Consider the following 17,760-nt stretch of genomic DNA (forward strand, 5'->3'; position numbering starts at 1 on the left):
CTTGATGAACTCAACGACTCGAATGCAACGTCTTTTGAAATATGCCATGAATGACTCCAAGTAATATCTCTAAAATGAGCAAATGCACAGCGGAAGATTTCTTTAATACCTGAGAATAAACATGCTTTCAAGTGTCAACCAAAAGGTTGGTGAGTTCATAGGTTTATCATAAGCAATAAAATTCATCATTTTGATAGACCACAAGATTTAAATACAGTACACCTATCTTGTGTACAAAACCATTTTTCATAATGCCTAGCAGAGTAGGTTCGTATCCTTTTCTCCCCCGTAGGTTGCCTCGCGATTTTTATATAACCGTACACATATCTCTGCACAAAAATGATACATATAACCTGTGTATAAAAATCATTCTCTCGATACATAACATTCAATTTGATTTCATTGCTCAACATGGTAACCGACCTTAACATATAATGCGCATCAATAATATCCCCAAAACAGAACATCTTGTCTGTATAAATATATAAACTTCAAAGTACTAAACACCACGCCCACTAGCTCTTCCGTCAAGTGAACATTCTGGGTGGGGGTGTTAAACCCGGTAGCTACCTTTTGGATTCGCGTGAATTAGGGCCATAACCGTTCCTAATTCTTAGGTTACCAAGCAATAATAATCAGGGGAAAATATTCACTACAATTAGTGGCAATTATAACGTCCAACTAATTCAATAATAATCCACAGAATTTCTGTCTGTATAATAATTCATTCGAGGAATGTTTTGCTTGTGTCTATCTCGTCAAACATTTATAAAAGCATTTCATGTATCCTCAGTTCAAAATATATTTCAAAAGCATTTAATAAAGCAGTTATAAAAAGAGCGCATGTATTCTCAGTCCCAAAAATATAAAGAGTAAAAGGGAGCAAATGAACTCACTATACTGTATTTTGTAGTAAAAATACATATAACGACTTTGAACAAGTGTAGGGTTTGCCTTGGATTCACGAACCTATATCATTTATATATATTAACACATATAATCATAATCGAACAAATTATATATTAATATTAATATATATTATTTCGATTGTTATATATTTATATATATATATATATATATATACACATATATATATACACACACGCACACACACACACACATATATATATATATATATATATATATATATATATATATATATATATATATATATATATATATATATATATATATATATATATATATATATATATATACATATACACACACACACACACACACACACACATATATAGATACTTTTTATACATGTTCTATATAAGTATTTATTTGATAGAATAGTGTTAATAATAATAAAAATCATGTTTATGATAAAAATAATAATGATAATAATACTAATAATGATAAGTAAAAATAATAATTTTAATAAAAATGATAATTACTAATAATAAAAATGATAGTTTTAAAATGATAATTTTAATTTTCACGATAGTAATAATACTTATATCCATAATGATAATAATGTTAATGGTAATAATAATTCTTCTCTTAATAATAATAATGTTACTACTTAATGATAAAATTAATGATAATAATACTAAATTGATAACCTTAATAATAATAATAATAATAATAATAATAATAATAATAATAATAATAATAATAATAATAATAATAATAATAATAATAATAATAGAAAGGCTACACTATTGTAATAGGCCTTAAAAAAATTAAACGCCCCTGCTCGGGCTCAAACCCAAGACCTCTCGTTCATCAACACAACACCTTAACCATCCCTCCATTATTTTCATTTATGTTTTATTCTCTGATTAAGAACTTTATAACCCATATTTCTGTTTTCCCTCATCTTCTACAAAGGCAAAACCCACTTAATGCATGAAACTAATTCGATGATTTAAAAAAATAAATAAAACGTATGCAGTGAACCAGGAATTTCAGTTCATTAACATCTCCATTATCATAGCATATCAATTTCCTCATCATCCTTTCACCTCCATCATCATCATTCGTGATCATAATCAACATAATCGATTATCATAACATCTTACAACTTGTCATTATAGGTTCATCATATTACCATCATCATTCTCGTCATCTTTATTAATGTTACCATCATCATTACTCATCCTAAATCTTGTTCTTCATTATTATTATCATCACCAACACATCATTTATATTTGTTATCATCATGATATCGTTATCATTCTCTTCATCCATCGTCCATCATATCATACTCCTCTCCAATTACACGAATCGTGTTCATGGTCACTCGAATCACTTAATCATCTTCTCATCATCTCGTTATTACTAGAGTGATAGTAATTCAATCAGAAATGGAAACGAGATTTATGTATGAAAAAGTAATCGCCCCAAAACAGGGAAGAATGTCACGGCCCAAGTTGTATTAAAAAAAATCCCAAAACAACCCAAACCAATAATTCAGTTCGTGGCTTTTTGTATTTAAAAAAAAATCGATTCAAAGTTTTGTTGGATGGAATCCAAAGTGTAGGTCTTTATTAAGTCCCCCACTCACATCTTCTTTTATTAGCAAAAGCACTCCAATCAATCACTCACTTTATTTGTTTCATTCTTGTTTCTTTATGGTAAACAAAAAAATTTGATGGGTCTTTGCTGATTTTCAAACAGAAAGGTGGAGAACAAAAAAAATAATAATTAACGAGTGGTTGTAGTTATGGTTTAATAGTAGGATGTTCGATTTTTATATAAAGGTAGCGATGGTGGTGTGGATAATTCGAAACAGATACATGGAAGTTGCAGCAGCAATACGTAAAGTGTTGAGGAGTGGTGGCGGTTGGTTATGGTTATGGAGGTGGTGGTTTGCAACCGGAACATAGAAAGGAAGAAAAACTGAAAGATAGTAGCAGTTATAGTAGCAGGATAAGTGAGTTCATGGGTGTTGTTCGAATGGAAAGGAAAACAGAAAGTATGGATTCAAACATGAATATGTAGCAGTAGTTAACACATGATGAGGGTAGAGCATAGTAGTGTTTGTTCACGATGGAGTGTACGATTTGGTTGGTTCGATGGTTGTATGGTTTCGGGTGATGATGAATGATGGTTGAACAGTGTAAGAACATAGGAGAACGGGTTCTTCTAGTTTTCTGTTTTTCTTTTCATTGAATTGCAGTATGTAACTTATATAGAGTCATTATCTAATGGGTGTATCTGCTATAATTGATCATCCTACTAAGTGAAGTCGACGTATAACAAATTGGAGACACAAAATATTCTCGCACACAAAGAAAATAATAGATGAAATTGACTGCTAACAGATTCTTTGATGAATTATGGATTGAGATCAATAATCATCAGACAGAAAACAAAATCATGAACAGGAGATAAAGAAATATTTGTAAAGTCTGATTGTGATTGTTAACAGAATACGTATTATTTGTATTTATATATGTATATAATAACTGTATTTATGTATATATATATTCTGTATATGTATTTATATATGTGTAATTGTAATTCGTATATGTATATGTATTTATATGTATATCTGTATCTATATAATTATATATCGATTATATACATATATTTGTATATTTTTAATCATATAAAGAAACATAATAATATTAATTATGTAAGCATTAATATTTAATATTAATTTTATTAATAATAATGAACTAATAATAATAATAATAAAATTAATAATGATAATAATATCAATAATATTAATAACAATACTTGTACACATCAAATTTCATACATTTATATATATTTTTTAAAATAATAATATTAATAATACAAATATTAATATTAACATTTATAATGAAAGTAATGTTGATAATATAACTTTTATATTTTAACTTGTACTTAATTTAATTATTAATATTATATGATAACATATATTGAATATTGAATATTTATACAATTTATATATATTACAATATAATAATAATTATGAATAGAAATAATAACTTTAATATTTTGCATATTATTTTACATATTTGATTCTAATGTTTAACTTGTATATATATATATATATATATATATATATATATATATATATATATATATATATATATATTTATTTATTTATTTATTTACAAACAATTATTCGTGAATTGTCGGGAATAGTCATAGGGCAAATGAATTCATGTAAACTGTTTCAAAAATTTTGAGACTCAACTTTACAGACTTTGCTTATCGTGTTGGAAACATATAAGGATTAAGTTTAAATTTGGTCGGAAATTTCCGGGTTGTCACAATAATTAGTTTTGAAAAACTAAATATTATATAGACATTTCTTTTATATATAAATTTATATTTCCAAATGAATATATATATATATATATATATATATATATATATATATATATATTACAAAGTGATAAAATATAATATTAACTTAGTCATAAAACGTTTGATTTAAAATAATATATTTTGATAAACAACGAGCCATTGATTTATAGAAGCAAATAACCACAACACTCAAATATATAAGTTACATTTCTGATAATATAATTTTATCGATGATTAAGTCTAATTTTTGATAAAGGTACACGTCGCGAAAGGTAAAGTGCTAGTTTTCTAGGCATATGAAAATGCGTTCGAGAAACCGGAACCAGGACATAAGTCGAGTGACAACGTACAAGTTACCAGAACAAAAATTACAAATTAACTATGCACATAAATATAATATAATATTTAAATAATTATAAAGATTAAATATATTATATAAATAAAAACGTGTGTCGGCAGAGTAAAACAAATCGATGTGAGTTGGTACCCAATGCCATGCGATCGCATGACATTTTCTCTTCAACCCCATGCGATCGCATGGGTCCTTAGTCCTTAGTCTTTAGTCTTTAGTCTTTAGTCTTACTCCTTAGTCCTTATGTGACGACCCGGAAATTTTTGGCCAAATTTAAACTTAATCTTTATATAGTTTTGATACGATATGCAAAGTCTGTTAAACTAAATCTCAAAATTTTTGAACTGTTACATGAAAACATTTAACCTTTGACTTCCCCTACGATTCACGAACAATTATGTATATATATATATATATATATATATATATTATATATATATATATATATATATAAGTATTGAAAATAATAAAATATAATTAAATCATTAGAATTAAGTATGTAAAATATTTTACAAGATAAGAAAGTTATTATTAAAATAAAGCTATATATAAGTATATAGGAATTCTATAAAGAATTATTATGTTATGCATAATGGGATATATATAAAAGATATAAGCATTATTTGTATTATATTACATAAATTATAATTTGTAATATTAATATATTAAATTACAAGTTAAACGATAGATGCTATTATTTATGATTAATATTAATATCAGTATTATTAATATTATATATATATGAAATTGGAAATCTTTAATTGCTGATATCATTACTAAAATCATTATTATCATAATTAGTAATAAAATTAGGATCTTTGTTATCATTAATATAATTACTAATAATATTATTATTATTAGTATTATCATTATTCCTATAATTATTTAAATTGTAATAATTATAAAAGAACTTATCATTTATATTATTATTATCATCCTGGTTATTATCCATATCATCATGTATTATTGTTATCATTATTTTTAAATGTATTAGTATTAGTGACTTATCAATATTATTATTATTATTATTATTATTATTATTATTATTATTATTATTATTATTATTATTATTATTATTATTATTATTATTATTATTATTATTATTATTATTATTATTATTATTATTATTATTATTAATATAAATATTATTAATTAGTATTATTATTATTACTAATATATTTATTAATAATATTATTTACAATCTATATATATAAAAAAAGGGTACGATCCAGTTACACATCACAATCCACACTGTAACTAATTTTTTTTGCTGTCTCTTTATCACGTTACAAATCGAATACAATATGAGGAACACAACAAAATCTGTTATCAATCTTTATCTCGTTTTATTATTTTTTTATTTTACTCCTGAGTAAATTTTTCTGTCGACCCTTTCTCACTATAAAACATTCGAATCCTTAATGACACTAATGAATTCAATTCGTTTTCTCCTTTCTCTATATCAATTACAGCTATATTTTTTTAGAGAATCGAATTACCATTTAATCAAATTTTTATTTATTAACCTCTGTTCTTGGATGATTAATTAAAAAGCTCGATTTTGAAACAATTTTCAAAATGTGTTAATGCCATGATGTTAGGAATCCTCTAATGAAGTTATCTGCAAAATCTCACCTTCAAATTCTTCAAAACGAAAACGAATTCTTGAGTCAAAGGTTAATGTTTAAAAAGTCAAAAGAACGAACAATGATTAAATTCGATTTCATTTTTATGTTTCTGATTCAATTAATGTTTGAGAAAGTTTCTAGGATAGATTTGAAATATATTTCGTGTTATAATCTTTGGCTAAAATGTTCCAGAAATCAAAATCGATTATGGTGTTCTTATATATTTTTTTTCGTAACAGCAGGTTCCTTTCCTCTTAATTTTTTTTCGATTATGTTAAAATAAATTGTAATCAACAATTAGTTATATGTTTAATGAAGAATCTAAACAAGTTTGGATAATTGATTTTCGTTGAGGGAATGAACTTTGGTCGATTTAATAGGCAGAAGAAAGAGAAGATAGAACATATAAATATTACGGTTTATAATAATAAGAAGTGTGATAAAATCAGAAAACGGGCAACAGCCCAACTTGTCTGAGTGTTTGACGGGTATCCGAGAGGTCGGGGGTTCGAGCCTGGTACGAGGCCGTATTTTTTTTAAAGGCTTATTTCTTGAAGGTAGTCTCATAATTATTAGTATTATTATCTTTATTATCATTTTTATTATTATTATTATTATTATTATTATTATTATTATTATTATTATTATTATTATTATTATTATTATTATTATTATTATTATTATTATTATTATTATTGTATTATTAATTATTAGTATTATTACTAAGTATTATAGTTATTATTATTATTAATGTTACTAAAAAGTATTAGTTACCTTTTATTATTATCAAAATTATAAATACAATTATAATTATTATTATCATTAAGATTATGATTATTATTATTAATACTATTATTATTATTATTAATATCTTTATTTTTAAAAAGATATTAATTAAGCTATATATAATAGATATCAATTTATATATAAATAGATATTTTTATCATATATGAACTTTAAAATACAGTGATATTATTAATGATGAATAATAATTATATAAAATAGATAAATTAAATATATCAAATTTATCTAAATAACATAATATAGCAAGTATATTATTAACAACAAATTATATATATATTTGTTTAATTACAAATATGTGTGTTAATATATATACAAATGATATAGGTTCGTGAATCCAAGGCCAACCCTGCATTGTTCAGTTGTTCAATGCCGTCATATGTATTTTTACTACAAAATACAGTATTGTGAGTTTCATTTGCTCCCTTTTTAATTGCTTTTGCAATATATATTTTTTTGGGCTGAGAATACATGCACTGCTTTTATGTTTAACGAAATAGACATAAGTACTTAAAATATATTCTACGTTGAGTTGCACCACATTGCATATCTTCCCTAATAGCTTGGTAACTAATATTTACATGTTGTAAGAACATGTAAGCGCGAATCCTATTGATAGATTTATCGGGTTTGACCACCCCAACCGGGCTAGTCGCTCTAGTATCGTAAACGGTTGCATAGTACTTCATTTTTACTACACTTGGTACAGTGTAGGGAGATTTCATAATAAAGGGAATATGCCACATAAATTGTTAAGTATGGTTACTGAAGCGCTCAACAACTTATGGAATACTTTTATACATTTGCGAGTGTACATATATTCATGAAACTGAAATCTTGTGGGCTATCAAAATTATGAATGTTATTGTTTATGATAAACCTATGAACTCACCAACCTTTTGGTTGACACTTTTAAGCATGTTTATTCTCAGGTATGAAAGAAATCTTCTGCTGTGCATTTGCTCATTTTAAAGATATTACTTGGAGTCATTCATGGCATATTTCAAAAGACATTGCATTCAAGTCGTTGAGTTCAACAAGATTATTATTAAGTCATTTATAGTTTGGATATATTATGAAATGGTATGCACGCCTGTCAACTTTCAATGAAATGAAAGTTTGTCTTTTAAAAACGAATGCAATGTTTGAAAAAATGTATCATATAGAGGTCAAATACCTCGTAATGAAACCAAATGTAATGTAATCATCCATATGGATTTAGACGGGTCATTATATGTGGTATCACAGCTGGTTTATTGCCGTTTATTAGCGGGTTAATCGTAGAGGGGGTTCTCACAGTGTTACCTGTGATGAAGCATTGGCTCTTGCCCCTCGCGGTCCTATTAAGGTTGGCTATACATTGCCGAGAGGCTGGCCGTAAAATCAGTGTTTGAGGTACGCTTAGTGGTCACCAGGAGGTTAGCTGGAAAGGCACTGAGTGGGATGCATCCCCAACGTTATATGTGGTATCAGAGCGGTGGTCTTAGCGAACCAGGTCTTGCATCAGTGTGTCTAACAGGTAGTTGTTAGGATGCATTAGTGAGTCTGGACTTCAACCTAGTAGTTGTTAGGTTACATTAATGAGTCTGGACTTGAACCTGGTTTGCATGTCAAAAGTTTTTTTTTACCGTTCTTTGTCGAAAAATATCTACCTACCATTTTCAGTCTCGACACGTTTTATTGCAAATAATGCATAGAAGGTGTACAGACAAAATTCATATCCCATCACATTAAATTTTGTCTGACACGTCTCCTTAATTCCCACCGTAATCTACGGGATCTTCTGTACTATATTAGGTATTCTATGTAATTAGAGAATATCATCCGATATCCGAAAATCATTTCATATCGAAAACCCTTTAACTAACCGTATAAGATGGAACTCGCAACTAGTTCAAACTCCTCAGATTCTGACAGCTATTCCGACATGGATATTCATCTAAGCTCCGAAAGCAGTGTAAATGAAATAGATCAACCAATTAGTCATCTTCAATATTGGATGAATTGGGGATGGGTTCGTAGTCGACTTAACCGATGGAGACGAGAAGAAGGTGATCCTTTCCACCCACCAACCTGCACTTTTGGCGAAGAACCTGAAGCACTTACCGGCGAACCCATTCGAAACACCATTTTCACACTCATTTCCAGAGTATCTCACCACGATTATATTCTATCTAAAATTCTAAACCTTATTCATCCACTCATTCCGACCGACAATCATCCTGGAGTAATGGAAGAAGTCAACGAGCTTCGCGCTCGAGTAATAAATTTGGAGAATATGGTGCAAAACTTACCAGTTTCAACAACACCATCGGCACCAACAGTACCACCAACATCAACACCAGTACCACCAACAACCCAAATTTCAACATCACACGTCTCAACATCACAATCCATACCTCGAACTTAATCATCGTTCTACATCATTTATCTTCGTTCTGCATGACGATTATGTAATTTCTATTGTTTTAGAGATTATATATTCTAGTTCTAACGGTAAATCAAATGAGATTAATATCATAATTGACTCATTAAATCCATGATTACATCTGAAGAAAATATATATGTATGTATATTTTCATAAAGATTGTAATTAAAAATTCTTTTGTACAAACTGTTGATGGTGAAAATATTTTAACGGGTAGGTAATACCCGAGAAATATTTAGATTTCACATTAATAAGTTACACTGTATATTCTTCGAATCTGATTCAACAGTAATTTACTATCCTACTTACATCCACATATATACGAATCCGTTCACCACAGAATAACCATTTTCATTCAATTTCATATTTGGATTTTGACTTATCAGAATACAACAAGTAGCATAAGGAAGAAAACATTGGATAAAAATAAAATTTGTTAGAAACAAACAAATTAACTATGAGAAATTTTGTTAAGAATTCACGCTAACAAAATCCTAGCTAACAGTTCCTAGCTAACTGTTAAATCCTTATTACATTTTATTTATCGCTATTTAATTATCGCAATTTTAATTCTCGCAATTTTATTTATCGTCATTTAATTTCTGTTATTTACTTTACGTACTTTAAATATCGTCGGATAAATCGGGACACATATACAATGTTTTGACATATTATATCGACATCATCTATATATATTACTTGGAATAACCATAGACACTCTATATGGGGTAATGTTAGAGTTAGCTATACAAGGTTGAGGTTGATTCTAAAATAATATATATACTTTGAGTTGTGATCGAGTCCGAGACATGTATACAATAGGTCATGATACGTATTAATTAATTCGAATATTATATATTAAACTATATATGAATTATTGAACTACTAACTATGGACTACTAACATTAGACAATTAAAATAAATTAAAATATTGATTATAACATATGAAACTAAACAATTCTTCAAGTTTGCCACTTGATTTCATCTTAAACCTTATTTGTATCTTGACGATTATAATCTGCGTTCAAACCTTTCATGATTCTTGAAAACACCTCAATCGAGAGGATGAACCAACCGCACTTCATCTACGGAAGAAAAGATTGATTCATATAGTTATGCACCTGAAAACACTCGGAACCTGAGTAAACGTTTAACACGTATCTGTGCTAGCTCCTTTGGCATTGTTATTACCGAAAATGACATTGCAATTCTTTTTCAAATTAGCCAATTTTGTCACAGCTCCAGCAAATCAACTTCGCCTTTCATTCGGATTAGCCTTATTATAACCTTGATATATAAGTTTGCCTTTCATCATCGTTACCGGAGAACCGTTTATATCCCACCACATTAGCAGTAAACTTACTAGCAACTTCATTACTCATTGACTTATGTTTCTCCGAAGAATCATTATATTTGTTCATTAAAACCCTATCATATACTCATCCACATATTGTAACGAGAATTGCCATACCAATTACCGAGAATCAGCAATCAGTATTTCCAATCTCGCAATGTTTCTACATCAACAGTTATATGAATATGTATATCATTTATCTCTTAGAATTATGACCTTCAATTCTGAATTTCTGAAAGGCAACCAGTCTGCGAATCAATTCTCTGAGTATCAAAAGAACTGATAAAGCAGCAAAAACTGTAGATGACTTTAACAGTCAAAAGTTTGATGATAAAGAATGGATTGTTGGAAACGCTCAATAGAAAATTTAGTACCGAACAGTGGATTATGCGAAACTATGAAGGAGACTGTGGACAAATCACAAAGACTAAACCTGCTTTCAAAGAATCCAAATGATTCAGTATCTGCTGAAGTCATTAATGAATACCTTGCTCCTGACCATACACTTTTACGAACAAATCTTCTCCATCATCCTTCGATCTTAGAAATTCTAAGATATCATCGTATCTTTCATTATAAATATCCTCAATATTTCTGAAGATATTTTCATAACTATTCTTATCTGAAATCATTTATCTCTTCGCGATATCAGTAATACATCAGAAAGGAAATTGTTTTAGTTTCTAAATTCTGAAAAATTTGAATCTGAAATATGAATGTTATTGAAGTAGTGTTGGGAACTAAAGCATGAGTTAGTATAATATAATGACACTTGATCAACGTGATTATATTACAGTAAGTCATGCTGAGTTTCTAATGGGACGTGATGATTCACAAATCATAACGTCATCACGTGCCATGTTACATAACTCTTTCATTCTGCTTAACTTCTGAACATATCTAGAAAATATATTCTTGATAGTTCTATTCCCAGTGATTCTGGTATTTTTCAAATCGTGCTATTACGTTCTTTCTTGTTTAGAACATTAAGTTCATTCGAAACTTTATACCTACGAATTCTGGACCATTATTCGCTTGACTTAAAGTCGGGAAAAGAAAACAAAAACATGGAACCTCAAAATATAAAGGAAATGAAGAGGGTGAATTTATAGTGAAATATCCGATAGAGCAATCGAAACAGATTATCGCATTTAACCAAAGAAGATCTTATTTCCTTAATTATCGAAAAACCAAAACTTATTATGAAGATTTCCTCTAAATTCCTTAAAATTCGAAAATTTACCGTGACTACGTCACCGGTTAAGACGAATATGCATTTACTAATTTCACTTTTTTGCGATAGCTTCATTCGTACTCTTCACATAAATAAATTGTTTTATCATATTATTCACTGATGATAAAACTCAGATTTCTAGCTCGTATGGGTCATGAAAACATTTTATTGTTAACCATGATGACCACAATCAAATTTCGGGACGAAATTTCTTTAAAGGGTAGGTACTGTGACGACCCGGAAATTTTCGACCAAATTTAAACTTAATGTTTATATAGTTTTGACACGATAAGCAAAGTCTGTTAAACTGAATCTCAAAATTTTTGAACTGTTACATGAAAACATTTAACCTTTAACTTCCCCGACGATTCACGAACAATTATATATATATATATATATATATATATATATATATATATATATATATATATATATATATATATATATATATATATATATATATATATATATATATATATATATATATATATATATATATATATATATATATATATATATATATATATATATATATATATATAAGTATTGAAAATATTAAAATATAATTAAATCATTAGAATTAAATATGTAAAATATTTTACAAGATAAGAAAGTTCTTATTAAAATAAAGCTATATATAAGTATATAGGAATTCTATAAAGAATTATTATGTTATGCATAATGGAATATATATTAAAGATATAAGCATTATTTGTATTATATTACATAAATTATAATATATAATATTAATATATTAAATTACAAGTTAAACGATAGATGCTATTATTTATGATTAATATTAATATCAGTATTATTAATATTATATATATATGAAATTGGAAATCTTTAATTGCTGATATCATTACTAAAATCATTATTATCATTATTAGTAATAAAATTAGGATCTTTGTTATCATTAATATAATTACTAATAATATAATTATTATTAGTATTATCATTATTCCTAAAATTATTAAAATTGTTATAATTATAAAAGAACTTATCATTTATATTATTATTATCATCTTGGTTATTATCCATATCATCATGTATTATTGTTATCATTATTTTTAAATGTAGTAGTATTAGTGACTTATCAATATTATTATTATTATTATTATTATTATTATTATTATTATTATTATTATTATTATTATAAATATTAATATTATTAATTAGTATTATTATTACTAATATATTTATTAATAATATTATTTATAATCTTTATATATAAAAAAGGGTACGATCCAGTTACACATCACAATCCACACTGTAACTAATTTTGTTTGCTGTCTCTTTATCACGTTACAAGTCGAATACAATCTGATCAGAACACAACAAAATCTGTTATCAATCTTTATCTCGTTTTATTATTTTTTTATTTTACTCCTGAGTAAATTTTTCTGTTGACCCTTTCTCACTATAAAACATTCGAATCCTCAATGACACTAATGAATTCAATTCGTTTTCTCATTTCTCTATATCAATTACAGCTATATTTTTTTTACAGAATCGAATTACAATTTAATCAAATTTTTATTTATTACCCTCTGTTCTTGGATTAAAAAGCTCGATTTTGAAACAATTTTCAAAATGTGTTAATGCCATGATGTTAGAAATCCTCTAGTGAAGTTATTTGCAAAATCTTACCTTCCAATTCTTCAAAACGAAAACGAAAACGAATTCTTGAGTCAAAGGTTAATTTTTAAAAAGTCAAACGAACGAACAATGATTAAATTCGATATCATTTTTATGTTTATGATTCACTTGATGTTTGAAAAAGTTTCTAGGATAGATTTGAAATATATTTCGTGTTATAATCTTTGTCTAAAACGTTCCAGAAATCAAAATCGATTATGGAGTTCTTATATATTTTTTTCGTAACAGCAGGTTCCTTTCCCCTTAATTTTTTTCGATTATGTTAAAATAAATTGTAATCAACAATTAGTTATATGTTTAATGAAGAATCTAAACAAGTTTGGATAATTGATTTTCGTTGAGGGAATGAACTTTGGTTGATTTAATAGGCAGAAGAAGGAGAAGATAGAACAGATAAATAATATTTATAATAATAAGAAGTGTGATAAAATTAGAAAACGGGCAACAGACCAACTGGTCTGAGTGTTTGACGGGTATTCGAGAGGTCGGGGGTTCGAGCCTGGTACGAGGCAGTATTTTTTTAAAGGCTTATTTCTTGAAGGTAGTCTCATAATTATTAGTATTATTATCTTTATTATCATTATTATCATTATTATTATTATTATTATTATTATTATTATTATTATTATTATTATTATTATTATTATTATTATTATTATTATTATTATTATTATTATTATTATTATTATTGTATTATTAATTATTAATTATTAGTATTATTACTAAGTATTATAGTTATTATTATTATTATTATTATTATTATTAATGTTACTAAAAAGTATTAGTTACCTTTTATTATTATCAAAATTATAAATACAATTATAATTATTATTATCATTAAGATTATGATTATTATTATTAATACTATTATTATTATTAATATCTTTATTTTTAAAAAGATATTAATTAAGCTATATATAATAGATATCAATTTATATATAAATAGATATTTTTATCATATATGAACTTTAAAATACAGTAATATTATTAATGTGAAAAATAATTATATAAAACAGATAAATTAAATATATCAAATTTATCTAAATAACATAATATAACAAGTATATTATTAATAACAAATTATATATATATATATATTTGTTTGATTACAAATATGTGTGTTAATATATATACAAATGATATAGGTTCGCGAATCCAAGGCCAACCCTGCATTGTTCAGTTGTTCAATGCCGTCATATGTATTTTTACTACAAAATACAGTATTGTGAGTTTCATTTGCTCCCTTTTTAATTGCTTTTGCAATATATATTTTTTTGGGCTGAGAATACATGCGCTGCTTTTATGTTTGACGAAATAGACATAAGTACTTAAAATATATTCTACGTTGAGTTGCACCATATTGCATATCTTCCCTAATAGCTTGGTAACTAATATTTACATGTTGTAAGAACATGTAAGCGCGAATTCTATTGATAGATCTATCGAGTTTGACCACCCAACCGGGCTAGTCGCTCTAGTATCGTAAACGGTTGCATAGTACTTCATTTTTACTACACTTGGTACTATGTAGGGAGATTTCATAATAAAGGGAATATGCCACATTAATTGTTAAGTATGGTTACCGAAGCGCTCAACAAACTTATAGAATACTTTTATACACTTGCGAGTGTACTTATATTCATGAAACTGAAATCTTGTGGTCTATCAAAATTATGAATGTTATTGTTTATGATAAACCTATGAACTCACCAACCTTTTGGTTGACACTTTTAAGCATGTTTATTCTCAGGTATAAAAGAAATCTTCCGCTGTGCATTTGCTCATTTTAAAGATATTACTTGGAGTCATTCATGGCATATTTCAAAAGACGTTACATTTGAGTCGTTGAGTTCAACAAGATTATTATTAAGTCATTTATAGCTTGGATATATTATGAAATGGTATGCATGCCTGTCAACTTTCGATGAAATGAAAGTTTGTCTTTTAAAAACGAATGCAATATTTGAAAAAATGTATCATATAGAGGTCAAATACCTCATAATGAAACCAAATATATTGTAATCGTCCATATGGATTTGGACGGGTCGTTATAACTTAGTCCTTAGTCCTTAGTCTTTAGTCTTTAGCCTTACTCCTTGGTCCATAGTCCTTAGTCCTTAGTCCTTGGTCTTATTCCTTAGTCCTTAGTCCTTAGTCCTTAGTCCTTAGTCCTTAGTCCTTAGTCCTTAGTCCTTTATCTTTAGTCTTTAGTCTTAGTCCTTAGTCCTTAGTCATTAGTCCTTAGTCCTTAGTCTTACTCCTTAGTCCTTAGTCCTTAGTCCTTAGTCTTTAGTCGTTAGTCCTTACTCTTACTCCTTACTCCTTAGTCCTTAGTCCTTAGTCCTTAGTCTTACTCCTTATGTCGTACCCCGTCTAAATCCTCTTGGACGAATACAATAACATCTGGTACCATTGCGATGAACGGACCTCTATATGCCATGAACGACTCCATGTAATATGAGCAAATGCACAGCGGAAGATTTCTTTCATACCTGAGAATAAACATGCTTTCAAGTGTCAACCAAATGGTTGGTGAGTTTATAAGTTTAACATAATACAATAAAATTCATCATTTTGATAGACCACAAAATTTAAATGTTGCATGGTACAAATGGGCTCGAATCCTATACTCACCTGTAATGTACATGCTATATCTTTTAAATACAGTACACCTTTCTCGTGTACAAAATCATCTTTCATAAATCTTAGTAACCGTACACATATCTCGTGCACAAAAACTAATACACATAACCTGTGCATAAAAATTATTCTCTCGATACATAACATTCACTTTTCATTTTGTGGCAATTATCATATTCACATAATTCAATGGTGGCAATTATCATGTTCACATAATTCAATGGTGGCAATTATCATGTCCACATAATTCAATGGTGGCAATTACCATGTCCACATAATTCAATAATAATCCGCAGAACTTCTGTCTGCATAATAATTCATTCGAGGAATGTTTTGCTTCTGTCTGTCTCATCAAACATTTATAAAAGCATTTCATGTATTCGCAGTTCAAAATATATTTTAAAAGCATTTAATAAAGCAGTTATAAAAACAGAGCATGTATTCTCAGTCCCAAAAATATAAAGAGTAAAAGGGAGCAAATGAAACTCACCATACTGTATTTTGTAATAAAAATACATATGACAATATTGAACCAATGTAGGGTTGACCTCGGATTCACGAACCTATATTAAGTATATATATTAACACATATAATCACATAATTCCTTCTATATAATATTTATATATATTAAATGTTGTAGTTATATAATTATATATATACTTTATTATTATTTTCAATTATATTTTATATACAGTTATTTTGTAAAATAATCAATATTCATACCTATAGTTATACTAATACATATATATCTATATAATTAGTATTATATTGTTACATCAAAGATTTGTTATATGTAAATATTTATGTAAATAATGTTATTATGTTTAATATATAATGTATATGTAATATTAATATAGTTATAGTATATGTAATTAGTATATTTTTATATATCAAACATTTATTTGTTAAAGTGATAGCTTTGAAAATAATGATTTACTAATAATAATAACTTTATTAATAATGATAATACTAATAATGAAAATGATATTGTTAATAATGATACTTATGCTAATAATAAAAATAATAATAATAATAATAATAATAATAATAATAATAATAATAATAATAATGATATTAATGCTAATGTTAATGAAAATAATAATAATTTGTGTTGTTTTCAAATTAATAATAATAATAATAATAATAATAATAATAATAATAATAATAATAATAATAATAATGATAATAACAATAATAATAATAATAAAACTACCTTTAGAGTATAATCTCCTAAAAAAATAAAACTGTCTCTGTCCGGACTCGAACTCGAGACCTCTCGCTTATACACCCAAACACCCACACCAATGAACCATCGGTTTGTTTTGTTATTATTCCCGTGTTTATTTATTTATTTACCATGTTTCGGTTTCTCCTTTTTCTTCAACAACACCCATTTAACATCATCATCATGG

This window comes from Rutidosis leptorrhynchoides, chromosome 10 (assembly GCF_046630445.1).
Source record: "Rutidosis leptorrhynchoides isolate AG116_Rl617_1_P2 chromosome 10, CSIRO_AGI_Rlap_v1, whole genome shotgun sequence".
In the NCBI taxonomy this organism is placed as follows: Eukaryota; Viridiplantae; Streptophyta; class Magnoliopsida; order Asterales; family Asteraceae; genus Rutidosis; species Rutidosis leptorrhynchoides.